We start from the raw sequence: 27,831 nt of genomic DNA on the forward strand, positions 1-27,831 counted from the left end.
AACACAATTGGGCCTATAAGTAGGTAATCTGTAGAAAACACACCAGTTATAAAATCACATAAAGCCACTTTTGTTCAATGATAACCATATGAATATAGGATTTTACACTGAATAGTGTATTTGTATATTAAAATATATGCCAAAGTGTTTCATTTCACAGCCAGAATCAGGAAGTAAATGAGTTAAAATACAGTGCTTCAAAACAGAAATCAGTGTTGCCTTTTCCTTAGATAGACCACTGTTGGTAATGGCTGGTCCAGTGTCAATATGACCTGATACAGCGTCACATTGAACTGATAAAAGGTCTGTTAGTTCAGTACATAATAAAATTTAAAAACTTGTTCAGAGATTTTCAGGTTTGGTTTCAATCTAACCAATAATTTTGGTTTCAGCTTGCCAGAGTATGCTGTATTTCAAATCTCACTCTCAAACATATATTGAAGTCACTGTACAAAGAATTCATTCACTTTCCAGATGGTACTAGATAATGCAGCTAGATATGAAATCCAGTAGTAGATGTACACAAATTAGTAAAGGCTAACACAGATTTAATCTAAGATAAATATAATGAATTGTTGCGGAACTGTTGTGGCTACTGTACTGTAACTTTTTCTGTCACTTATAGGAAGTTAGCTATTGCTTGGACTACACCTAAATCTCAGCTTATTGTATGATAGAGTCTGATAAATTAGGAATAAAGTTGGTTGTATGGAAGCGAATTTAACTATATGTACACTGAAACATAGAATTTAATTTAATATGTTAATAAAATCCCATTTTGCTGGTTAGCAAGCAAAATAAAAAGAGGGTACTACTGTTAAGTTAAAATGTCTGACCTATTTTTCAGGATTTTTTTTTTTTTGAGTAAAAAAAGAATCTCCACAGAACAAGACGTCCCTAATTTGCTAAGATATGTTATAAAAAAGTAAGGTGTGATAGATCCTCTGAGGAATTGGATTCTAGCTTCCAAAGAGGGGCATTTGCAATATGTGTCCCACTTGACCGAATAATGTTAATGGTAAACTAATGCTTTGATAAAAGATAGGTTTGAATCGTGTAAGAAAAGTTCAGCCTGTTCCTTATTTCTACTGAAATAAGTCCTTCACTGTGTCATAGCTTTAACAAGAAAGAACAAAATATCCATGTTTTGTGCTTTCCTTTATTTGGAGCTCTTCTTCCTAAACACTACCCCTCTCCTATTCTTAAAGTAACCCCCCCAATCTACCTTATTTTTGGTTTGAGAACTGAGAAATAGGAATGGATTGTCTTGAGCAAGTCCATTCTATGGACTGTCCAGAAGAAGTGAGAGATGTACTTGTCTCTGCCAAAAATGTTCCCTGGAAGCCCTGCCCCTGCTGGCCCTCATATGATCGCCTCTGAAAATGTCGCTCCCCTCTTCCAGTGATGTGCCTTCTTTACGCCATGTCCTTCTGCCAGGGTGTCTCCATTTTCTGTGACCTCATAGCCCACCTGTTGGCACAATGCCCTACGACTGGTAGGACGAGCTGCTTCATCCTATTCACCCAGAGATGCCTCACATCACACACACACACGGGGCCACCATTTTTTTTCAGCTGCCATTTGATGGCAGAGAGTGGCCATTTTGAAAGACTCTGTAACCCATAATGTGTTCATATGGCCTTGCCACTGGCTGATGGCTTTTTGTGACAGTGTGATGCCCCCTGTAATCTCAGACAGAGCCAAGACTGGTCATCAGAACAAACTTCCTTGTCTGTCTGCACTGGAATGATGCTGTGTCATCACCATTCTCCTTTCACTAAATACATTGGGCTGCAATGTTGTTCTAGCTGATGTTTTACAGCAGGGAGGTGACATTTCTGGAAAGGTCATGACCTGTGACTGGCTGCCTATCTGGACCACAAATGCCTAAAAAGAGAAAAATGCACATTTATAAATAGTTTTTTATTTCTCTATAGAAGTTTAAATATAAAAGAGTGTGGCTATATGCATAAAGATACATATTATTTCTTTATACTTGCACTTAATGTGTGTATATATAGTATATATACATACACATGAAGTTACATACATTAAAACATATGTGCCTGAAAATGTAAGCACATCATGTACAAAACCTCCTTTCATAATAGCTAATGAAATTAATAAGTGACATTTTAATGTGACTGGAAAGAAAATATATAAAATGTATAAGGCAAGTGTGACGCCTCTCATTTCACAAGGCTGGTGAACAAGCTCTGACATGTTGGGATGGGGGAGAGTTCATGAGAGGGGTGGGGGGGGTGGCATCAGAAGGGTGGATGGCCCAAGAGCTTTGGCATGCTCCAAAAGCTATAGAGCCACAGTCCAGCAAGAAATCTCTGTGCATTCCCTGTTACACACAAATCAGAGATATGCAGGAAACTGGCCCTGCATCCAGTCCCAGACCACTGCTAGGATGGCCATGCACTAAGGTGGGCTTTGGATCTTTCTGGAAGACACAAGCAACACTACCTGAGAAAATGGAAATTCTCAGCTTCAGGAGAGAATGTAAATGAGGACAAGAAGGAAAAATTGCAAAGTGATTCCTGAAATTCCCAAGTGAACTAGGAAAATAGTAGCCACTGATTCATTTCTGAATCAGAAATTCCGGAAACTGGTATTTTGAGGTGGGTTTCACACAGAAAAGGGAGGTGGTGGTGGTGGGGTGAGCTCCCTTTCCCCTGTGGTCTGTGGGGAGTTTACCTCTACCCATAGAACCATTACAGCGTGCAGGTTGGTACTATATGTGTTTCCTTATCTTTAAGAAAATTAGCTTCTAGAGAGTTTGAAAACCTCCAGCTAAGTGACTGAGGTGTGCCACAGTCTATTCACCTTCCTGTCTGGGCCTAAGGCAATCAAAGGAAGGAGAACAGACACAGAAGAGAGAGCAAACTTTGAGAAAAAAAAAAAAGGAAAAAAGCTAGAGAAGACTGACAAGAAACAAACTGCCTTCATACCCTCTTTGTTCATGTCTTAAATTGCTGGTTCAGTGTTTCCTTTCTTACATGTGTGTGCTAGCTGCTGGTTGGTAAAAATGTCTGTGTCGCTGCTTCTGTTAAAAGTTACCTATGCCTCTGGGAAGGTGGGAAGCTTTGGGGGCATAAATCCTTTGTTGGAAGCTGGTAAAAGCCAAACCAAAATAGCCTGAACCAAAGACAAGAGGAAACTTGAATGCTTACAGCTTACACAAGGCTGCAGAAAAACACTTTAAAAGAGAAAAGGATTAGAGGAGAAAATGAAAAATAATCATATTATTAATTTTGTTTCTTCACATTTTAATGATCACAAAAAAAGTCACTGTTTACATCTCTACACATTACCAATGAATATCTTTATCACTTTATAAGATTTATTTGAGATGGTTTTGGTCTGGAAGACTGATGGTAAAACCCACACAAAATGATAACTTCACTATTCTGATGAAAATAGTTTTTAGAACACATGGTTCTCCAGCACTGTGGGAAGATGACAGAGGATAATGATAAAAGATAATGGTCTGGGAATTATGGGGGAAAATACTGTTGCTACCCTCTGGATGGCACATGGTCAGCCTATGTGACCTCCCACACCCAATGCAATCTCAGGGGTCTAAATGAAGGGTGGAATGGAGTGGAGACACTACGGCCAGGCTCTGTCAAAACCCTTGCAGAAGAGGGATCTCAGTGGTACTTTCTAGCTGATAAGCCCCACAGCAGCTGAAAACCAAGGGAGATAAGGGAAAATGTCCTGCTCTTGAATCAGCAACTCTCTTCGGACTGATGCACATCTCCATCCCAAGATTATCTTGGGTACTATTCTGAGATACTCACCCCGAAGGTACAACCACCCCTCACTGAGTAAAAGGTATAACCAAAATCCCTCAAGCTCCAACTAAACATAAAGAAATAGCATAAAAGTGAATTAAAAATGGGGAGAAATGAGAGGGAGGACTACACTGTAATTTCTGGGATCAGTTGATGGGCTGAACCTGCCTTCTCCTCCATAGGGAGGCCTATTGTCTACGCATGCTGAATGGTTATCAAGAACTAGCTTTTATTGTTGATGAGAGCTTGTTAGTACATTGCTTTGATTTAATATATTGCTTCAAATATATTTTTGCAATCTGATACTATTATTGGCAATTCTCAAGCCTTAATCTGTCACAATTTTATTAATAAAGAGTGCTATTCTGTAAACTGTTGGTGAGTCCTTCAGGGGCACTGGCAGTTGCCAGCAGTGGGTAGACGTGTGGAAACCTGATAGGAGGTTTCTCTCTTTGTTGTGCGACCCTGAACAAGTCAGTGGAACCACCCTCATATCTAGGGAACTGCTCAATGAAGGGTGCCCAGACTGGTCAGGCACAAGGGTCACAGCTTTCCTGGGGTGCTGACAGACTAATCAGCACTAAGGGTTTGAGTAAATCTCCCCTCTTCACACAAAAAGCATGTACAGATTATTCTTTACTTTCATTCATACTCTTGACTTTGGAAGAAATAAGAATGAATAAACTTTCAAACTATTCAACACTTTAAACTTCCTATGTTTGATTTCAGTTGCTTTGCAATTTACCATTCAGTGCTTCTTCCTTCCTTAGTATTTTATGTTCTAAGACAAGTAATGAAGAACTAATTTCTTCCTCAGGAAATATGGAATTCCTGTCTGGAGAAAACTGTCACCAAAGACAAGATGGAAATAAGAAGTTTACATTCATTCTGTTACACTGGTGTGTCTGCCCAGGAACAATGTTTTCCTTTACCTGGGTATCTGATTGAAAAGATTCTATTAAGATGTAACAATTCTGAAAGCTAGATTTTCCTTTTTCCTAACAAATATTTCTGCTATTAAGCTTTCTTCTAGGCTGTAAGGGTACAAGAGATATACTAGGGATTTTCAGAAGCCTATGGAACATCTTTTAACTGTATATTTATTTTACCTTTGTGTGGACTATAGTTTCTGGAATTGGAGGACATTTCAGTACTGCTATGGAAGACAATAATCTTAATCAATACAAAGACATGGAGAGATTGGTCTATCACTCTTTAGTGATTTAAATATCTTTCAAGGCTTACAGTCTTATATTTTTACCACTAGATTTTTATGACCATACTCATAATTTGGAAACAACTTTCCAAATTATCTTGTCTGATGTTTAAATTTTTGTGTTGTGGGTTGGGTTGGTTTAGTCAGGGATCTTATTAATGTTAGTTAGACATGTTCCTTATTTTCCCTCACAATGGTTTGCTCCAGGTTGGTTACCACGAGAGCTCACCTGTCAATCATCTCACTCCTCCCAAGGTTTCTCCTTACATGGTTCTGTCAATCAGGGGTTGTCACTCCCTGTGGGTGTCAACCTTGTAACCACGCCTTGCTTCTTCATGAAAGTTCTGTGTCAATCACCCTCTGTGTCAATCTTTGCGTTCCTTTTTGTCCCAGAATGCTGTACTCACCTCTGTTATATCACCATTGGTTGTGAAACCCTACCTCGGTTTAACCCCATAGGGCGAGGCAGGTTTCCATCCTGCCTGCCCACCCCCTATTTAATCTGAGGCAATCTATTGTTTGGGGCCATTTTGCCTTACCACAATCTGAGAGCCACTCTCTCAGACCACGCATGGGGGAATAAAGGTCCTCAGTTTTGTAGGCAAAGTGTCCTTCTCTCTTCCCTTCGCTTCCTCTCAGCGTCCAGCCACCAAAGCTGCTAACACAGGCCAGGATACTCCGCAACCCCGGAGTACCCGTAAACGTAGTGGCAACAGCCTCACAAAGAAGTTCTAGCTGGCGCTTTAGCTGCTTGAGGCCATAACGAGCAGAAACGCTGCATTTTTGAATAGGCTTTTTTTCCTATTATGAAACATTTTTTCCTCCAGCTCAACAGTACTACTAGAATGTAAGGCAAAAGATAGAAACCTTGCATGAATTGTGAAGTTATGTTAAGTTTCCACTTTTACTATGATATGAAATGTTCTGTGGTACATTCATGTGGGAAAAGCAGTCTACTTATTCATATGAACTAATTTAAAATATCTGCCTGATTATTGCAAAGTTTTCCCTTTGACATCCTGAATTTCTCATTAAAGGGATCTGTGAACTAAACTTTGTATTTACAATCTGCCTGTGTTTAATATTCTGCTAACCTGAGGAAAGAGGCAACTGCCACTCCTGACTAGAAATGCTGCATATAGAACTTGTGTCAAGACTTGTGTCTTTAACTGAGGTCAGGTGTCATCTCTATTGAAACCAATAAAGTTCTGATGAGCCAGTAAGGCAGACCTTGAAAAATATGTGGCAGGACTGTCAGTGAAAGGGTACTATGACAACTTACAGGAGGAACATTTAAAATATTATTTAAAAATTAAAGAAATACTTATTACTCAATAGACTTGTTTCAGTCTGTTCTATCAATGGTAAACTTTTGTCCTTGTATAAAGAAGGATGATATTATATGGGTAACAGAAACTGATAAACTAAAGGGGAAGGCCCACCATAAAGCTTAACAGAATAAAATAAAATAGGGATAAAATATGACACTGGATCAGATTAGAACTTACAACTGCATAGAAAGATGTGAAATGCTATTGTCTTTTGAAGTTCTGAGACAGAAAAGTGGAAAATTTACTACAGCTAAAGAACATCAGGTGGGAAAAAAAAAGTGCAAAATTTACTAAGGCTGACATACTGAGGGTCAGTACCAGAAGTTTGGAGCTTCAGAGGAAAGCTCATGAATCATAAAAGACAGCTGTCATTTTATTGTGAGCAGTACCAAAGTGCTTACAATGTATTAGAAAACAGCACCCAGGAATCTCCAGGCCTGTGGAAAAAATCATTGAGAACATTTACATTGATATGAAGAGGTGGGTGAAAATGCCCATGGACACAGTCCTCTCATGACCATGAGGGACACGTGGGGACTGCAGGACAGTCATGTGAAAGCATAATGGCTGCCACGGTTTACAAATGGTTGCTCACAACCATAAACTGGCTCACAACCCTGGCACCTGTGTGCATATAGGGAAGGGGCTTCCCATGCTGGCCCTCCTCCTGGAAAAGTGGGAAAGGGAAGCTGGTCCTGCTGGACAAATGACATGAGACTCCGATTGCATGGGGTACGAGACTTTACACAATAGAGACCCCCAAAGACAGAAACAGGTCAAGTTCCATGGGAGACAGTAACTTGAAGATGGTAAGGACTTCTGGGACAAGGGAGGGGCCATGTAACAGCAAGAGGGGCAGGGCCTTCCTGAGAAGTTGGCTGTGAGACACCCATACTGCATCTCTGGAAGCAGCTTTACTCTGCTGGAGCTGCCCATGTGCCATTTGGCTGGGCTGACTTTGGGGAATTACTGCCAGTAGCTGGCTAACAGGCATAGGAAGTAAAGACTGAGTTTTTCTCTCTGGTGCATGTGAGTTTTGTTCTCTCTCTTCACCTACAGATTTTCATAAATCTTGTACTAATTTCCTGGTCTGGTTACTTCTAAAATTCAACCTTTAGATTTGGCTGAAACTGACAGATTTACTCACACCCTTTCCTGAGAGATGGGCACAGTGAGACAGAACAACTGTTTTGTTTGCCATTGGGGCTAACAGAAGTTTAGATATGAAGAGACAGAAGTGAATACTTTCTGAGTGTCACCTGATTGTGTGAATGGGTCAAATATAAACTAATACAGGAAACAGTGCAGAGACAGTGAAAATGGATGAAAACACGTAGCTGGACTGAATTCAATTTATAATTTCTGTTAACATTGGATGAATAGATATTTTGCAGGACTTACCTAAGGTTTTATCCTTCTCTAGCTCTAGATCCATCAAAAGTTGGCTCATGGAGGTAGGATAAATCATAAAATCACTTAGGTTAGAAAATACCTTTAAGATCATCATATCCATTAACCCAGCACTGCCATGTCCACCACTAAGCCTTGTGACTAAGAGCCATATCTGAATGTCTTTTTAATACCTCCCAGGCATGGTGACTCTGTCACTTCCCTGGGCAACCTGTTACAGTGCTTGACATCCATTCTGACATGCACCAAGTGAAACTTTAACAATTACTGCACTCAGTAATAATGTTTCAGGACATTCCCTTACCACTCCAGTAAACATTTTCACAGCTTCTGCTCCCTGTACATGTTTTTGTAGATCTCCAGACAGGGTACAAACTGCAGGAACTATACATAAAACTGACTTACATGATAGATTTAGGGGAGTTAAGTAGGTCACTAGTGTGTTGTAAGGAAAAACTGCAGCAGAGAAGCTTGTTCATACTTGAAGTTTTCCTTCAACAAAGTATAAGGAATTTCAGAAATGGGAAAGAGGATGGGAACCCCCTGACTGCCAGCCCTATGCATGTTGCTCCGATTGGAATAGAAAATTATTTTTTCTTTTCAGAGACACATTAAATAATGTATTGTGCTATCTTTTAGCACAGCTCTTGTATTGACATTGTTTCATTTCATTTTGCAACTAAATATTGTGACAGTCAGTTATTTCTGTCAGCATTGCATAATTGCAAGTGAAATGAACAGACCCATATGTCATAGATGATTGAATGGATAACTGTCCTGGAGGACTGTAATAAGACCTTAGGAATAAATACAAAATGCATTGAAGTTGGCAAAGATGAAGGATGCAGCCTCTGCTTTTTGCTCTCCACATCCATGTAGCTTGTACCAGCTTCCTCCACTATATTTAGGGCATATCATATGTACTTCTCTCCAGCAGGACTGCTGTGGGTTTTTGTTTCCTACTTTCAGGGATTTACATTTTATCTCTCTCACAGACTGGAGATAGAGGTAAAATAGTGAAGTTATCATGCTAGAAAACACAAGCAGGGTCCTCAGCTTTGGTCCAGACTTTTGAAAACAGATGTCTGCTCTAAAGTGGCATAGCTGTTGTTATCTACCAGGTTGCTAATGCTAAGAAGTAATCACATGTTACTTTGAAACCTGTGGTTGAAGTAGATTTTTAATATCCTTTCTTTCTGGTCTAACCATTGAGAGGTAATATAGTCCTGATTGTCCAAGAGGGAGACATGCATATCCGTATTTTGGAACTAATGGGGTATAGATGAAGTCCTTCTAACCTTTTTGGCTTCTTTTGCACTGTTGGGGCAGCTGCAGTAGGAAAGAGTTGGCTTTGTGCTTCTGAGTTCCAAAGTTCTCCAGGGATGAACACCAGAGTGAAGAGTTCTCAGCCATCAGCAGCAAGCCACAGGCAGCCAAATGCCTGCAGCTGCTCAGCTGCTGCTCCACCTGTCAGCTTCTCTATGGATGGAGTAAAAGTTGTCAGTTCAGCATGAAAGACAAAGAAAGGCAGAGCTGGCAGTATACTAAACTGATTGCTTTTGAACACTGATGAGCTGTGCTGGAATCAGGTTTTGTTTCTAATAAGACACAGAGGTTCCCTGTTTGCCTTATTCCCTGTAAGTGAAAACCAAGACTTCATTAAGATAGAAGATCCACTGATTCCTTGCAGGTGTGAGAACAGATTTTTTGATTCATTTTGTGTGATGCTGCACCTATTCCATCTGTCTTTATTTTGCCTGGATACTTAAGTGATACTACATTTGTCACTACAGTCTGACCAAACCCCAGGAAAAATCAATCAAAAGTAAAGGCTTAAGAATAGTAGGAGAGAGAATGGAAAATGTCTCTTTTTCATGCAGATGTTAGTGTACTGACAGTAACAATTTTGTAATCTTTTGTGAAGCCCTTGCCATCTGGCATGTATTATTTTCTTTACAGACTCTTATCATTGTGACATAAGGATACCTATGCTATGTAGTGAAGAGATATGCAACATAAGCCTATTAGCACACTTGAAGAATTTTGTCATATAAAACTCTCCAGATCAGATTATCTCTGATGGACATCAATGCTGCCAGGATTAGACTTTTTTCAGTAAGTTGTCTTTTTATTGAAATTTGCTAAACTTTGGTTTTCAACTTTTTTAAAAACCTTAGTTTCCGTGGGAAAAAGCTTAAATAGAAATGCTACAGATCAACACACACACACACACACACACACATATATAGAAAAAGAAATAGAAGAACCTTATATTTTAAGCCATATCTGTAGAGCTTATTGAGATAAAATTCATGAATTTTCCAGCTGAAGTTGATAATTACTGAGCATAAAATAGGGCAAGCTCAAAATTGATTCTATATTTATGCAATGTGTGTAAATAAGACACTCAGAAATGAAATACTGTGTATGCTGTAGTTGAGATTACCCAGCATGTGGAATATGTATGTACATATATTATGTAGTAGTATGTCTGTTTTGTGGTTGTGTTATGGCTCTGGTGTACTGAGGCTCTTAGTGCACAGATGTACAACATGCTGTTGCCTTCTGTCAAACAGATGTTAAAGATGTGGTAGTAAATGTGGTAACAAATGCAAGATTCTTTGTCACTTGATCAAAAAAGCAAGATCTACAGGAACGAATGATGAAGATTAGGAATCTAGGAGTTAATCCTCTGAATCTGACAGGATGGCATAACTCAAATGAGAAATACTGTCTCTCATCTGGATAGCTGGGAAATTCTACATTGCTAAATTTTGGAAGATAGAAGAAACTAAAATTATTGTACATGCTGTGGGTTTGAACTTTTCAAGTGTTTCAATTCCATTTTTTCTACCAAGGAAGCATCAAGTGAGTATCATTTGTACATCGCTTACTACACAAAAAACAATTTTGCAATGTCAATATTAATGTTAACCATCACTTCTTTTCCTCAAATAACATGTGAAAAGAGATAAAAAAGTAAGAAAATGTGCTTGTCATCCACTATGACACAGTGTGCTAACAAGCAGCATGCTACCTTTAAACAATGCTGTAGGGTTACCATTTACCTGCTTAACTTAAAAAGACAATATACTCTTCAAAGATTGTGTCAGTGTAGAGTGAAATAATGAAATTAAATGATGCACTTCACAACTATCCAGTGTGGAAGAAGTATTGACAAAAAACAATCTCTCTAAATTAACAACACCCAGTAATGAACCATGTGCTACTGGAGTGTCTGAAACAATTACGAACATTGATATGCATGAAATTATTCAAAACGGCTCAACATCCTATGAATAAATATGTTGTGGCAGAGGATACTGGAAATTGTGCAAGTGTTATAAACAGCTTAGTGTCACTGTTCAGAACTGTAAAACACATTTGGAAAAGTTACTAGTAAGCGTATTCCTATTTACCCCTATTGCATATTGATTAACTTTTGAATCATGTGCTCTGGAGCAATGACATATAGTTCCTTTTTTTCTATTTTATTTTATGCATAGTATTTTCTTTATCCTGTGGAAAATATAACTAGAATATGTGGTGACTAAAATAAAACAAAAGGCAGATGTGTATATGAAAAAATGTGAATTTTTTTTCAGGCTGTTTATTCACTACACATCAGAAGTAGTTCACATTAGAAGTAGTAGTCTTCCCTCACTTTCCCAAGGTTCCATTCCATATTTCAGTGCTTGTAAGAAATTTCAGTGGAATTTCAGTCAGCTATTCCTGTAAAAACTGTACCAGGCAGAAAATTCTTGGTACAGTTCAAAGGAAAATGCTATTATAGCTGAATGTCTCTCTCAAAGGAGATTATATTGGTTGGATACATGTCCTTTTGTATCAGCTGCTTTGTGTGAGTCAGAACAAAAGCCCCCTATCTCCCCAAAACTTAGGTAATTTAAAGCACCAGTGTAAAAGCAATTGCCAGTGCTTCACAGTTTCTCTCTGGACCGCCTTAAGATAGTGATATGTTTGGAGTTCTGACTTTTGTAGCTGGATTCCATTGCTCATCCTGGAATTTTACTTTGGTTCTATACATATTTTTTTCAAGCAGTTTACTTTTTCTGCCTTTATTATGTTTTGGGCCTGAAAACCTCTTTTGAAACCTCTTTTCAACCAAAAAAATGAACTTCATATCATTGCCCCTGGAAATAGTTTGCCAGTTTGGGTCCAGCACTGTAGATCAATGATCTCAGTCAGTGTTCCCAGTGATGACATTATTTCTATACACAGTCATTCAGGGGCCTTGATGTTTTCTTGCTAGCCTCCATAGTTGTCAGTCATCTTGACACACTCCTTCAAAATGGGTTCAGTATAGATTTAAGTTCCCAATTCCTTCAAATGAAACATAGCATGTGTACTCCCTACAGCTTGTGCATCTGAACTTCAAACAAAACCAGATTCTAGGAAAAGAAGGGATTACTTTACTGTGTTACTTCATCCTGGAGGCTTCACTTCAAGTTACCTGAGGAAAGAGATTAATTTTATAACTCCTGAGCTCTGTGATCAAACTTTTTCTGGAGTTGGGCTATTCTGTTTGTGGTATCTGCAAGGTGCTTTTTCAAAGCAGATACTGATGTCAATCTAAAATTGCACTCTTACATCTCTACCTGAAAAAGTAAGCGTGAAAAACAGATTTTAGGACTTGAATGGTAACACATCCATCCCTCAGACTAGTTCTCCATCAGCCAGGGTAAAACCAGCCTACTGGGACTACTCTTAAAGTCGTTTTCAGAGCAGGGCTGCAAAATCACAGTGGCAATTTAGATAATGTCATGAATATAGTTGAAATAGTAGTGTTTGAATCCTCAAATTACTTCTGAAATGGAAACCATGGGGCATCATATGCATTCTGTTATGGCCAATACTACAAGAGCTGTACAAGTGAAAATGATTTTAATAAGAAGGAAGGGAAGGGAAATAGGGATAAACTTGCTAGGGGAAAGAGGCACTAAACATTAGTAAAGCTGCAGCTTTCGTCTTACTGCAGAAGGCATGTTTTAGGGCATGAGTTATAAATTATGGTATAATCTACAAATTATGTTCTATAAACACATAATATAAAGTGTAGTGTGTAGAACCATGGGACAACTTCTTTTGGAGCTAAAATAGATCCACTTTTCACTTCATTTTGTGGAGTATAATTTTCCACTGATATCCAAGAATAGTAAAGATGTTTTGAAATCATGAAAGGAGTCAATATGAATTAGGTAGTTATCTACAATAACACCAGAATTTGTCCCTAGATTACTTTGTTTATATTTTCTTTGTAATGCAAATAGGGAAAACAAAAGATTATGATGGTGCAATTGTTCCTAAGTATAATATTGTAATAACACTAGCTATAGTGCTAAATCTGTAACCATTATTCTGTATGACTTCTTGGGAAGAAAAGAGAGCAGTCTTTTACCTTAAAAGGAAAGATGTGCCTGTGAAGACTGATCAGTGTGTAAAAAAAGACTTTATAATTTTTAACTTTATAAGATCTGGCTGTATTGTAGACACTAAGTGATTTGGTCCCATTATTAATTTACTTACCAATTCAGACTTCAACTTTTATTAGCTTTGATAGAATTCTTTAGTTAGGATTTATAATTGGAGAGAGAGACAATTCCTTAGACTAAATAAGGATTGATTATTATTGGTGGATAATTTGATTTATAACCAATTCAATACTTGGAGTCTCTGCCCTGATGTATTTCTAGTGTAGTTTAATATTTTTAGGTTATCTAGTTCAACACTCTATACCAAAGCAGGAACACTATATCTATGTCATTAATATTAGTAGTAAGTTAGCTTTGATGTAATATTTTCTTTCTTTCTTATCATTGTGTTTAAAAATGTACAACTTGCATTTAATCATAGTATTTGCAATAAGCCACATCTTTTCAATCTTTTGTTTGTCAAGTAGTCAGTCTAAAACCTGAACTGCTCTCCTGCCCTTCTGAATTTCACATGAGTCCTGCCTTCTCCAGCTAATTAAAAGAGTAGTTTGGGGGGGAAAAAAAACAAAACCAAAAGTGTTTATAATTCTGCTTATCTTCAGAAAAACAGAATCATCAAAAAGAATCAGGTATCCTCTCACCTAATCTTCTCTACCTTTAAAACAGAGATATGGATAGCCTCCATCTTAGAGTTGTCTGTCAGGGTATCATTGCTCAAAATATCCCATTTTGTTATCGAGGCCAGTTTTGCTTCATTCTTATTTTGGCTGTGTAAATTTAGTCTGTGTGTGTATTGTGGGTAAGCTGATGAGGGCGGTGCCAAGGTAGTGCCTATATAAGGCGTTCAGTAACTGCGCAGATTTGGGAACTGCAGGGTTTTTTTGCAAGTAGTTTTAGAAGAAGAAGATATAGAATATAGTCTCAAATAACCTTGATATTTGAACTCAGAGTAAATTTTTTTGGAGACCCTTCAGCTGCACTTCATCAAGGTAAAACACAAAGTCTTTATGTGAGGTTTTCTGTGTGTTTACCTTTTAATTTTACATTAAGAACAAAAATTGGTTTAGAGTATGAGATAAAAAATGGAGCAAGGATTTATGAAGCTCATGAAAATCACTGAGCGGATAATCTTTGGCTACAGCAAAGAATTACAACCCAAAGAATTCCAGTGGACAGCACTTTATCAACAGCACTGTGTTTCTTTTTAAAGAGTCTGTTTAACAAAACATTTTCTTTTCTGTGTTTCTTTATTACAGATTTAGAGATAATTAACAAAAAAAATCTATTCTTCCCTAGTTACACATATAGAGAAAATTAAACTGCTGACAACAGTAGAAGGACTTTGTGACACTTGTGGGCAGTGGGTTTGCATCTGGTTAATACAAGTTCATAAACAGGTTTGAGTTACTCATGGAAATTACAGGATAGGTAAGCTTTTGGTTACCATGAGGAATTGTGCTTCAGCTGATGATGTGGCTGTAATTTTAAATGTCCAGGTTGTCTATCATTCTTAGTTGCTGTTTTGGTTTGAAAGCAAAACAGTAAGAGACTTTAAGTCAGAAATACAATTTATTAGGAAAAGGAAAAGAAACAAAATACATGCAATAATATAAAAGAAAAACTACTGACAGAGTCAGACTACAACCTGACACCCCTTTGGCTAGCATGTTGGTAACAGTTTAAATTGGAGTGCCTGCAGTCCTCCTGGAGTGGCAGATATGATTCTGTTGGAGCAGTGATCCCGTAGAAGGGTGTAGTCTTCTTCTGAAGGTCTAGTGGAAAACTCCAGCTGTTCCTCTTGGAAACTTGTGGAAAGGCTGACTCTGATGTCCCTAAAACCTAGATTATATCCAGTTAGGAATGCTTGGCTCCTCCCTCTGGGCGGAGCATATCACAATGGGATGTTATAGCTCTTATCAGTCATGCAGTGACATTCAATAGCCTGCTATCAGCAGATGTCACCCCTGGGAGAGGATTGATTGTGAAAGAGATAAGGAAAACTGCTCACTTAACAGAAGACAACTGCTACACAGATGGCAATAGGATACATCTTGCTTCTCAGTCTGGGACAGTTGTGTACTCAGTGGATTGAATAAGGCTTCCTATTAGACTTGAGATTTTCATAGGTTGATGCATCCCAGTTGCATAACATGTAGGAAGTCCTATTATTCTCATGGATTTCATACACTGATTTAATCTATATTGTGCTATAAATTATGTGATGCCACTGCTTTGACCTTGGAAGTATTACATTGCCACAAAAATTATCTAATGTGTGGATGTTGAAATTTTATGTTCAAAGTATACTCTGACAAAGAGAGATTTTGGTGGCTATCTCTAAAGATGTAAGAAGAACTGTATTATTACCTCTGTTTTATTTATTAATTTTTAAAAATTAAATGAAGGTTTGGAGATTTTTTTTCTGCCAATGTTTTATAGAAATATATGGATTATAAAAAGGAATATAAGTCTCAAGAAAATCCAGGGTCTCAAGAAAATGAAAACTTGAAAATGTTTCCTTGTGAAGTGTGATTGATTCCTATTTTTGTAGCTTCTTGCATGAAAGATTCAGAGCATTAGAGGTTTACACTTTCAAAGTTATAGGAAATTATGTATGAATATCTAAATTTTTAAGATTTATTATGGAGATATAGGGATTATTTGTCAACCATGACTGTCAAAATGGATGTTTGATTAATTCTAATTCAATATTATAGGGCTTTCAGAATTTGACACAGAAGGGAAGGGAGAGTTTCTCTTCTTGTGAACTATCCTAACAACACCACTGCATGCAAAATTTAGACTGAAATTGAATGAATATGGAGTTGAGAGAAATGTTTTGATTAGGAACGCATCAAAATTTTTTTGGGAGATTTGGGTGTGAATTAGGTCCTTTCTAGAACCCATATTAGGACTTCATCAGATTGAGTGCTGAACTGGAAGGTACCTCTGATACTTGCATCACTGAAGTACAGGAATACTTGAGATCTGAATTTGAGACTAAAACTAAGGAATAACCAAAGGAAGAACTTTCTTTTATTTTCCTTAGGAATCATGAAATATGAAAAGTTATTTCCTTCTGTTGGAGCTGTAAAGAGAAACTTGGCAACTCGGCTTTTGTCAATAGGTCAATCACAGCACATCATAACGTAAAGCAACAAAAAAAAAATTCAATATGAGGGAAAACAAGTGACACCTGACAGCTATAATCAGGCTGCTCACTAAACTTCAGAAAGAAATGCCACTATTAGAGTGCTGAGAACCTGGATGAGATAGGATTGAACTCTTTTGTTGAGCTAAATAAAGAACAGCCAAAACAAATAATGATCAAATTATATACTTCACCAAGAGAGGCTATGGACTGATATTACTTGAAGTGTTTGCAAACCTTTATAGTTGAGGAGGGGTAAAGAGTGATAATAGGCTTGGACATATTTTGAGGAATATAACATATTCACTCAAATAGAGTATTTCGTCTTCATTCTTTGAAGACTGAATTCTTTGATTATTTCTATATAGAAGGAGCTACAGTCCTGAAAGAATGTTTTCAACATGCTGTATTTTAAGGGCTTCCACAATAATGAAAAATATTTTTATCTTACGAAAAAGTTATGTATTTATCACATGATTTACAAATAGGAAAAACAGCCCAAGCTTTCTTTAATCTGGTATACCCTGCATTGTATATCCAATTACTAAGTTTTGTTATTTTGCAATGTAATCACTTACAAGTTGTTAACTGGCTTTGAATATTCCTGCTGATTGTCATGTAAATTCATGAGCTGTAATCAGCCATAGAGTAATTTTGTTCAGATCATTCTCAATGAATTTTTATAATGAAAAATCATAATTACAGTAATGAGCATTTTAATGCTCAGTCAAATTTATCTGGTGTGACAACTTGTGACAAGTTCTGTGACAATGGTAGTGTTATGCTGGAGATGAATTTATTCTTTAATAATTAGCACCCTGGTCAATGTTTTGTGTAGTCTTCAAAATGGAAGTAGTTAGAAGTGCAGCACGGCATCATTTTACTGTTCTCTGTGTAAAGCAAGCTTTTCATGTGAAATACATAATTTTTATGTTTGTCTTGCTCAATGTTTATCAGAGGAAGCACTCTGGATTATTTTGGTTCTTCTAATTTTCACGTGTTGGTAATAGGCATAGGCTCATGTTTATTACTTAACTCCTCCTCTTTCAGAAGTTTGTATTTTGCCTAGGAGAGAGCCTTTATATAATGAATTGCAGAAAACTACAAGTCATTAAGAGATGACAGCAGCCCACCTGCTCAGTGTATGCACAGATAACAGATAACAGATAGCCCCAATATGATTTTATTGTAAGCGCAATCCTGTTCAAGGTCATCATTGTGGTTTTTTTGTGTGGCTTATACATAACTCTTTGAAAATCACCTTTTTCCTCCCACAGAGATTATATTCATAGGTAGAGCACAATAATATAAAGATGAATAAAGAAGTACTGTCCAAGAATAAGAAACAGCACAATGTTTGTAGTCTGTGTCAGTAAACTAGCTACTGCAGTGTGGAACATTGCATCCATTTTTTCTGTCCACAAAGTAGTGCAGTATCCACTAAATGGTACAAAGTGATTGACTATAGAATTACAGTTGAAGTCTCAATAATTGGCTTTTCTGTAAAATGTTATAGCCTCAAAATGCCACATAAACAGTTGATCAAATAATTCACTTAATTTTTCAGCCTTGCTGGTATTCTAATTTTTAACTGAATTCTTTGAAGTAGTTTATTTTTTTAACAAATTATTTCTCTTATTATTCAATACCCAGTTACAAGAGCTGTATTATGGCCTAATTTCCTGACATTCTTTACATATAAGAAGTATAAAAGTAGAGGTTTTATTTTGTACTGTAAGTTTCATGGCACACAATATTGCTGATTTCGTATACTTGGTATAGCTGGCAACTGCTTCAGCAACTGAAAATCCAGTTGTCAACTGTTCATGCTTAGACTTATGTGGATTTTGCTGTTGTAACTCCAGTCAAAGTATACTGGCATATAGCTGTGTACTGCACTTATCACTGCAACTGTAATACTATTTACATCTGTTTGAAGGTCCCTTTATGCTACTGGTACAGTCTAATGAGAAGCAGTTTCCGAGCACAGGCATGGGCACAAAGTTTTGGCAGCTTCAAGGAACTGTATAATTTCAAGGAATGTATAGTATTTGCTCAATTTGCATTATTTCTGGATAAATCACATCTGAAGTTAATTTCTAAGGTACCAGGTTAATAAATTAAATTCAAGTGTTGCAGCAATAGTAGACCCATAATAACTATTGGAGAAGATGGTTAGTGAATTGGTGAACCTCCTCTTTTTTTAAATCCAACAATCCATTGGTTAGGTCACCATAGATATTGTAAACCTAAGTGCAGGTCTGGTTCTCTAAAGACTAGGTTATTAAGAAGGCTTAAAGAGCAATTTTCCAAACCCATGGCATGCACCGTGTTTAAATTGCATACATTAGTGTTTTGGTTCAGAACAGACGTCCATTTTCAAAAAGAATTTCCACATAGCTCTCACTTGGATATGCACTGCCCCAAGGTCCCAAAGCATATAGATTAAATTCTTCTGAGGTGAAATGAAGCTGGGCATCATCTGAAACAACCCTGAGCCACTTCTGGACTTAACTCTAATCACCAGTTTTTCCCAGATCCCACAGCTCTACACTGCTTGCTGATGTGCTACCATACCCTAACTTCAAAAAATTATAGTAAGGTAGGCTAAATCCTAGTTATGCTGCAATATCATTTTATATTACGAGGGTATGAAATATTTTATTAGGTATTGTTAGATAAGTTCGGTTTTTCAGTAAGAAATTAACATTTTCATGTTAAAGTTGATACGGGAAAAATTAGGGCCTGTTACCTAATCTCATTTTATGCTAATGTTTTCTTGTCTTCTTGTCATTTACGGAAAATTTGTGATAATAGCAGAATGGCATCTAATTAGGTTGGCAAACCTAGTTTCTTGTACCTAGTAAATCTAACTAAAATTCTTATATGAAAGAAAATACTACTAAGATGAAATTGCTGTTTGATGTTGTTTCTCTGTATTTCCAGTGATGAGGATTAAGAGGTGTACACAACTTTCTTGTGCCACTTTTATGACACTGTTTTAGTTCTGTATGCATTGGTCTGATCGTCCAAGATGGTATAAATCACCCTTAGGCAGTATTAGGTAATTTAAATGCAAAAGCCATTAGAATGGTTGTCTTATGAGAAGTGCATCCTCTTAAGCCACCTCTAATATTACAGCCCTTGTGATACATCAGTTAAAGCTGACTCTGTTTATGTATTTTGTTTTTGAAGGCACGATGCTAAAAAAAGTAGGTGGTAAAATACCAGTCAATGCTCCCTGTAATTGACTTCTCTTTGGACTATATAGAGAGGTGTATGTCAGGCAGTGTTTTGTAGACCTCACTATGCATTTATGTCTGTACTCCAAAGAGTCTAAACATGGAAACAAAAATTTATTTTTTACGATGATATAAAACAAGTAATTATAATGAAATATGAAGTGGCCTGTGACATATAATGGCATGGGTTGCATGTTTTTAAAGTTTATTTGAAATAACAGATGCTATAGATTTGATTTACCTAGTAGATGAAATTACAAATCCCTCCCTGACTGTTGTGGAGATAGGAAGAAGTTTCAAGAAAGAGAAACAAAATTATTTTTGGTAACCATACTAAAAACTGCTTAGCTTTTTTTTTTTCCCCTTAAAATTATTGTAATTGAGGAAGTTTTTATTTTAATTTTTTTTCTATATTTATTTGTGTAGAACAGAGTATTATAGGGGAAATACTTACTGCTTTTTGGCTATAGAGTAGGTTCCAAAGGAAGCCAGGTACATTGGATGTTTACTACTAGATGACAGAAAAATAAATGAAACTGGGATGTTAACATATCCATTGGTGATACAAAAATGCATACATACAATAGAATTATGCTGGGTTTTAAATGCAGTTTCTCTAATTATTATTTCCTTTGAACAGATCTCTTCATGCACAGTAGAGAGTAAAGCAGAATAACAGATATTAAATAGGTGATGCTGTATTCATCATGTTCATTCCCCTCACTCCCAGCAGTTGTGCTGTTCTCAGGACAACTTTATTTTATTACAAAAAAGTAGAGGTAACACTGTCATCCTTTAAAGAGCATAGTGAAAGCCTGGTCGCAGTCTGGCTTAATGTACATCAAGAATTAGCATATTCAGTGGTATTTTGACCTTGGGGGGGTGTTTGGTATTTCATATAATTAGTTTCATAACTGAGATTGTATCCTTTTGCTAAAGGCAATCTATAGTGCCAGAATAGCTTCTGTAAAAGAACTAGTCTACCCCATGGTGAGAAAATGTGTGCTTTGGAAAAGCTTCTCAGTTTTGAAGCATTGCATTCCCTTTAACCAGAATGTTTGTATATACTGCTAACGCTACAGAGATTTTCAAAGTTCTGGCCAACGAGAGACTGCATTTTGTCACTATTTACAGCTTCAGATAATCACTGTTGGGACTAAAAATTATAGTCAGAACTGCATGTGTCTTTCTGCTACATTAGTGACTGAGTCACCTACAGTGTTTCCATACTCCATGTGTCAAGTTAATTTAGGGAGGTGATTCTGTTTACTTTAGTGGACTCTCAAAAACTACTGACTTTGGAGCATTATTTCAAAACAATTTTGGTGATGATATAACAGTTGTACAATGTTATATTACATTTTATATATTCTAATTTTTATTGAAATTCTGGAAGATCAGCCACTCAATTCTTCTTTAATTGTTTTTTATGGTAATTCAGATAGGGTGGTCTAGCTAAGGATTATCTATCAAGGATATAAACTCTAATTCCTTTGAAATTTTCCTTTTTCTGGTAGATGCTAAAGTTGATAAAACTTTTGCTCTTGTCACTCAAGTTCTCTATTAACACTGTGTATCCCTGATTTCAGCATGGTGAAATCTTGCAATTGATTGATTTGTGTTAATCTTTGGTCATGTTTCCTCCTTCTGCTACCACTTTCCTGCCATTGGCACAGTCTACCAGGCTATTTAGCCATGTTAAACTTAAAATCTTGTTTCGGACAAAAAGTACCGTCCCTATAGTAAGGAAATAATTGATTCTTAACATATTTGACATCTCAAGACTCTAGTCTAAGAATCTTAATTGTTATGAAAAAGAAAATGAAGAAAAATCTGAATACTTTTATATTGAATAAGTCTCAATACCGTGGTTAAATTTTCAATATGTGCACTTCCTGTTTTCTTCCCCTTTTTCTTGTATTATGGACACAATTTGAATATGGAATATTGTACCATTCAGGACAAGGGTAAACTGCTACATGCTCTTGGCTTTTGTACATTACTTCCTGCTCAACTTATTAGATGATGGACTTCAGGCTTTCCTGTGCAGTCTAAAGGAACATACCCAGTTTCTGTGGAGAGTTAGGACCCATTTTCAACACTTTATCCAGATAATCTGCATTTTTATTTTGAGGGAGGGACCACAGCTGGGGAAGAGCTTCCACCCATTTATAGCTTTTTAATAACTAAAGGAACATGGTGGCTCCAAGTCTGCACAGAAATGTACTGCTGGGATCATTTCTACTTGTTCTCATGCTAACCTTCGCCAGCTTCACAGATGTTGGTTTACTAAATGCAATAGCAGTCCATTTTCCTGCAAAGGAACTTTACAGTGTTACAAACAATTCCTTGCACTTTCTCTACTGGCAAACTGTTAGGATTAGTATGCACACAAAATATGACCTTCCTCTTGCATCACCCCTGTTCTGTTACTGGGTAGTGGGTGGGCAGTAGGCCCACCTCTTCATCTTGCTGTGTTGAGCTACATCAAGTGATCTTCCAGGGAAAACTTGTTGAAATTTCATCCCAGCATCTCAGCTGAACATCAGTCTCCTTTGGTGAAATACTACGGGCAAACTACTACTATAGCTACTTAACACTTTTGGTCAGGTTTAGTTATCAAGAACTTTCTGTCATCTTTAGTTTTGTCTTTTCTTTTAGTTTTGTCTTAGAAGAGGTAAGTCAGCTGACAGTGCAATTGATGAACATCTGCTAAGACCACTGGTTAAGGAGCACACTTGTCTTTTAATAGCAGTTTTCATCCCCAAAATGTTTTCCTAAAATTAGCAGGCTCATTTGTGATTCTTGCTTTAGTGCAAGCAGGTAAAAACCCGACAGAAACAATATTTGTAGTGCTTGGCAACAACTGCAGTTATACAATACATCCTCCACCATTATTATAAATCTTTTAAGCATGATGTAAAATTTGTGGAGTAATATTTTAATCTAAAACTTTTATATTTATGATTTCAGTTTCTTACCAAGTTAAGCAAAGTGATTTAGAGATATTTAGAGTTTCACACTTCATTTCATTGCGTTTTATGATCTTCTGGCTAATGAAGAGCTAAAATTGAAATTGTTAAAACAGAGTAATAACATATTCCTGTGATCACACACAAATAAAATTATGTGGTATGTGGTACAAAAACTGTCAGCACAAAGTAATGAAAATCTACAACAATAATAAAATACTGGCTATTCAAACCAGTAAACCATTAATTCATTTACAACAGAATAATGTGGTGGCTCAATATGAAATGACTATATTTAGATACTGTTTAGAAATCATATTTAGGAAACTTTAAATACGTTTATGCTTCTTAAGCATTCTAATAATCTATGTGCAATTTCTCCAATATCTTCTGTTACTGCATCAACATGTGTCACAGAAAAGACAGTTTTCTAAAATACAGAATAATCTGTTGGAACAACAAGTTGGGCTGCAGTCAGTAAATTAGAAGTGTATTTAAGAAGATAGTTAATGTTAAAGAAAAAAAATTGTTCAGGGCTAGATATAAAGTGAGAATAAGTTGTCACCTTTCACAGAAAAGAAATGTGTTATTGAAACTTGCATTTATTTGTCAGAAGACAGACTTTTCCAGAGTTGACCACATTGGAAATTCAAACTCCTTCATGCATGTGTGATTGATTTTTGCTTTTTTTCTAAATTATGCTATTGAGTCTTATGGACTATTTAATCCAAAATGTACCCACAAGTTTGCATTCATTATAAGGACATTTTTACACTAGCATTTCCAAAGATCTGATAGACACAGATTATCAAATTGGATCAGGATGTAGAACGTCTCAAACTGTGTCCCATTTAATTTTGTGTGTTTACACAGAGGCTGAATTTGATCAAGTCTCTAGCAAACAACTAAATAATTCAGTCCAGTGGCAGCCTTATTTCACATGACTTGTACATCTGTCTTGATTGTGAATATAGCTGTTTTCCCAAGGATGGAGCTTTGCTTTGATGAAATGTGTCTGGAAAAACAATTTTTAATACATTCAGTAAATAAGACTTTGTTTGTCATTCAACACACATGTTTTTCCATCTGTATAGAACCTCTTTGTTTTAGACTAAATAATTCAGTCCAGTAGAACCAGGACTTTTTCACTTTGGAAGTACAGCTGCTTGAAGTAGAAGAGTGTCTTGTCCTTTCCTCCTGGTGTTGGAAAGGATCTCTCTCTGATGAATGGCCCTGGAAGAGAAGAAGCAAACAAAAAGGATAGATGGATTATTCTGGAGGCTTAAAGGCCCAGTTTTGAAAAATACTATAGTACTTCTTTGTATAGACATACATTGTAGAATTGTTTAGGTTCCACTGCATCATGCTGTGTTGCATTGTAAAACGAAGTGGTTGCAATGTGATTGAAACAGCTGATGTATTTCAAATAACTTGACAGAGGGGAAAAAAATAAGTCAGATATAGTATATATATGGGTAGTAGGATTGATCAGAACAAATTGTGAAGATAATTATCTTTGATTGCTATCTCTTTTTAAAATGTGACTGCTTTGTAATAGCAGTTTGGTTTGGGTTCATGATGGTACAGAACTTTTCTCAGTTTTTATTTTCCAGAAAGCATATAAGATATTAGTTGATGATGATATCAAAACATGCATAGATTATTTTTAGTTATATAAATTTGAAGCCCTTTTTGCTGATTCAATTAATTTGATTATTTGTAACTGTTTCTAATAAACTAGGATATAAAGCTAGCATCAACACATGTTTTTCATCCACGTTTTGATGGGGGATGTGTCTTCTCTACAGTTATTCTTCTTTTCCTCCAGGCCAAATGCAAATGTTTCTAACACATTACAGTTTTGGATCTCTTTCAATCTTAATCTAACCAACATAAACATCATGGCATTTATTTTGATGGATAGTGTTCTCAGGGATATAGACAAGAATGAATTGTCAAGATGAGTATTTTTCAGTCTGCTATGAATCTCTGAAACTTCCAAACAAAACCATCAGCTGATCAGTTGGTGTGACTCAGCACAGATATCTAGAGTTAGGTAAAGCAGAATAACTCACTGGAAAACAGTAGAACTTGCTGGAACATGATGAGAATCTCTTCTTTCACTCTGAGTGTTTCTATCTTCAAGGCTAATTCTGTCTCCTCTCTGATTGAACATGTACCTGAGGCCACTGGGACAGCTTTAGTGATCAAAGCGTAAAAAAAAAAATCCACGTGAGGTGACCAGTCAATGAGTTGACAGCTGAAGCATGTACTTTGCAAGTCAGAATCACAGATAGTCTGTTTTTCTATTCTCACCTTTTAAGTAGTTGCTGAAGCTTTGTACAAGGGCATAAATGCATGTATCAGGGGAAAAGTAGCAATATACTGATAGAAGGTTTGAGAAATTTTTTCAAGTGAATTCTCCATAAAATAATGAAGACAGCTAAACCAAAGCAAGGATAATGAAGGTGATTTTTGTTTGTTTGCTTGCTTTTTTAAATTCAGTGACGATGTAGTGAAGTAAATACCTCAAGTGTTTGCTTTGGTGATATACCACTGAGATACATTTTTATTAATCTTCCCAAAATCATGACAGCAAGTGATGTTGTCAGTGGAATTCCAGGATCTTCTCAGATTAACAGGGAACTTAAACTCTTTTGATCGTTATCTCAGACACAATTGTTTACCCTCCTTAGCATCTGTAACTTCAGCCTTAGAAGGAGCCCCTTTTTTTGGATTCCTCTGTTGTACCTGTAGCTAACTGATATGACCATCAAGATGAATTTCTTTGTCTTGTCAATTCCAAGAGCAGTTTGTGTAACACAGATGTAATTTTAATTTAATAATATTTTTTTCATATACATATTTCTGGCATATCACATATATCACATACATTTATAGAATGGCATGAACACTGATATGTATCATTCACCCATTTGAATACACTCAAGCTTTCAGGTTTGTCATCTACCCAATAATTTTTTTCATTTTGCTTCATTCAGGTCACAATCTGAAAATGAAGTTTATTCCTCTTCCCAGATTCTGGGATTTAGGCCTAGAAATAAGAAATGTATTATACTTATAAAAGAAAATGTCTTATATTTGACTCAAGGAGGCATTATACCTTTATGTGCTGCATAAATTTTTGTCTCTTAATGACCTGGTGGTATATTACTACTAGGTCAATTTTGTGGATGTCATGTTAGACAAATATTCTCTTGTAGTTTAGTACCAGTTTGCTGTTATATATGTAGGTATATGAAAACAATAAGAACTTTATACATATCTATCAATATATCATGTAGGTATTAATATATTTAATTCCCCTACCCCACCACCCCACTTTGTTTCTCATTTCCTTTACAATATTTCATGCAGATATCCCTTTTCATGTTTTCAGTATTGTCCTGGTTTAGGGTAAATTTTGGGAGGAAACCTCTGAAGGGGTCTTCTTTGGAAAGCAAATTCAAGTGGCCTGCCCAAGAGATACAATCTATAAAATCATATAAATAATTTTTTTTCTCACTTTTATGCAGTTCTTTGGCACAGAGTTTTCAGCAGAAACTTGAAAAACACAAAACAAATGAAATTTGTAAAAGTAATATCAGCAAGTAATAATTGAACAAAGTTAGTAGAACAAAACACAGGTGCTATTTTGCTATTTAACATGACTCATTGCTACACATTTGTCTGTGGTATCAGTTTCAGTCTTATCAGTGACTCAAACCAACTGTGATGGATGTACATTTCCATATTATGATTTTGTCATGCTTCAGGGTGACACCTTAAATAATTATTGCAATGAATGCTGCTGATAGAACAAATTTTGCAAAGCAGCAAGTAGAGAGCACTTTCTAGTCCATAATATACCTTTTTCTGAAACCATCCTTTGTAGTGCTTCACTGTAGGTGAGCTACACAATAGCCAAAAACTTCATATTTATGTATGAAATATTTTAAATATATAGAAGGCAAACCCATACATGTTAAAAGTATGTATTAAAAAAAAAGGAAAACTCTTATACAGTATTTGTCAATGTCAGAAAATAAATAATGTGATAGTTTCTGTGTTATGAATCTGTATCAAATATTGAGAAAATAGATGTCCCCTGCATATTTCTGTTTTACAATTATCCAATACTTAAGCAAGTGATGTACAGATACCATAAGGCTTCTTTTTTATGAATTGCAAACCTGAACCATTTGCACCCCAAAACCTCAGATAAAAACAATGGATTTAAGGCAACTGAATTCCCAAAGTCAATTAATATTCTGCCTTGATAAATAACTATCTTATGTCAAGAGTAACCAATTCTTGTAAGTCCTTTGTTGCTTAACTTCTTATTTAATACAGTGTTAAATATTACTTTCCTACCTCACAATAGTATTTAAAGATTAACACATATAAAAAGTGTTACTTTTTCAGGAAGATGTCTCCCAAGTGCCTGAGATTAGTCTTTTCTTATTTGTGTGGGTAAATGGGACAACAATATAATCAAAGGAGATAAGAAAAGGATGTTTGTTTTAGAAAGACTATAAAAATAGAAGCTACTTGTTCTGCTCTTTCATCTTTAATGAAGGAAGTAGAATTTCAATGAAACAGGAACCTGGGAATTTCCTTGCTCTGAAAAGTCAAAAAGTCTGGGGATGACTCTTAGTTTTGGTATCAAAGAGTATTTCTTCCCATGACCTTTGTGCTGGCTTTTCAGGATCTGGTCTGAGCCTCATGAGCACTAACTAGGAATGCTTGGGAGAGGGCACGCTGATTTTCTGGCATAAAGAATTTGGTAATCGGAATATAAAGAAGTCTTAGAGATATTTTCAGATTAAGAGAGGAGACAAGTTTCAGGCACAAAAGTTGAAACAAAAAAAACATTCTATTCACCAAAACAGGCAAAAGATGACACTTTTACATTCCTCCAATTTGACCAGCAAATTGGTTTTTCTCCTGGTATGTGTAATTAGCTGTTAATATAGGGAGGTTGCTAAGTCTTTCTCCTACAGACTGCACTTGGCAGGAGGTGGTTGAGAACCACCGTGGTTTTAGGCAGGCTGCTGATGTGAAACTGAAGACAGTGAGAGAGGAGGATGTTTAAATACAAAGTTATTTCTGAAGGTGTAATGACAGTGCTTTTTCCTCTTGAAGAGGATTTTCTTATGGTTCCCTTAGAACTAGTTGAGAGAAGAAGCATTAAGTATGATGATCTTAATTACAGATCTTATTTCACTCTGAGGAAAGAAAGTTTCCTAGACAAAT

Source organism: Anomalospiza imberbis, chromosome 3 (assembly GCF_031753505.1).
Source record: "Anomalospiza imberbis isolate Cuckoo-Finch-1a 21T00152 chromosome 3, ASM3175350v1, whole genome shotgun sequence".
Lineage (NCBI taxonomy): Eukaryota > Metazoa > Chordata > Aves > Passeriformes > Viduidae > Anomalospiza > Anomalospiza imberbis.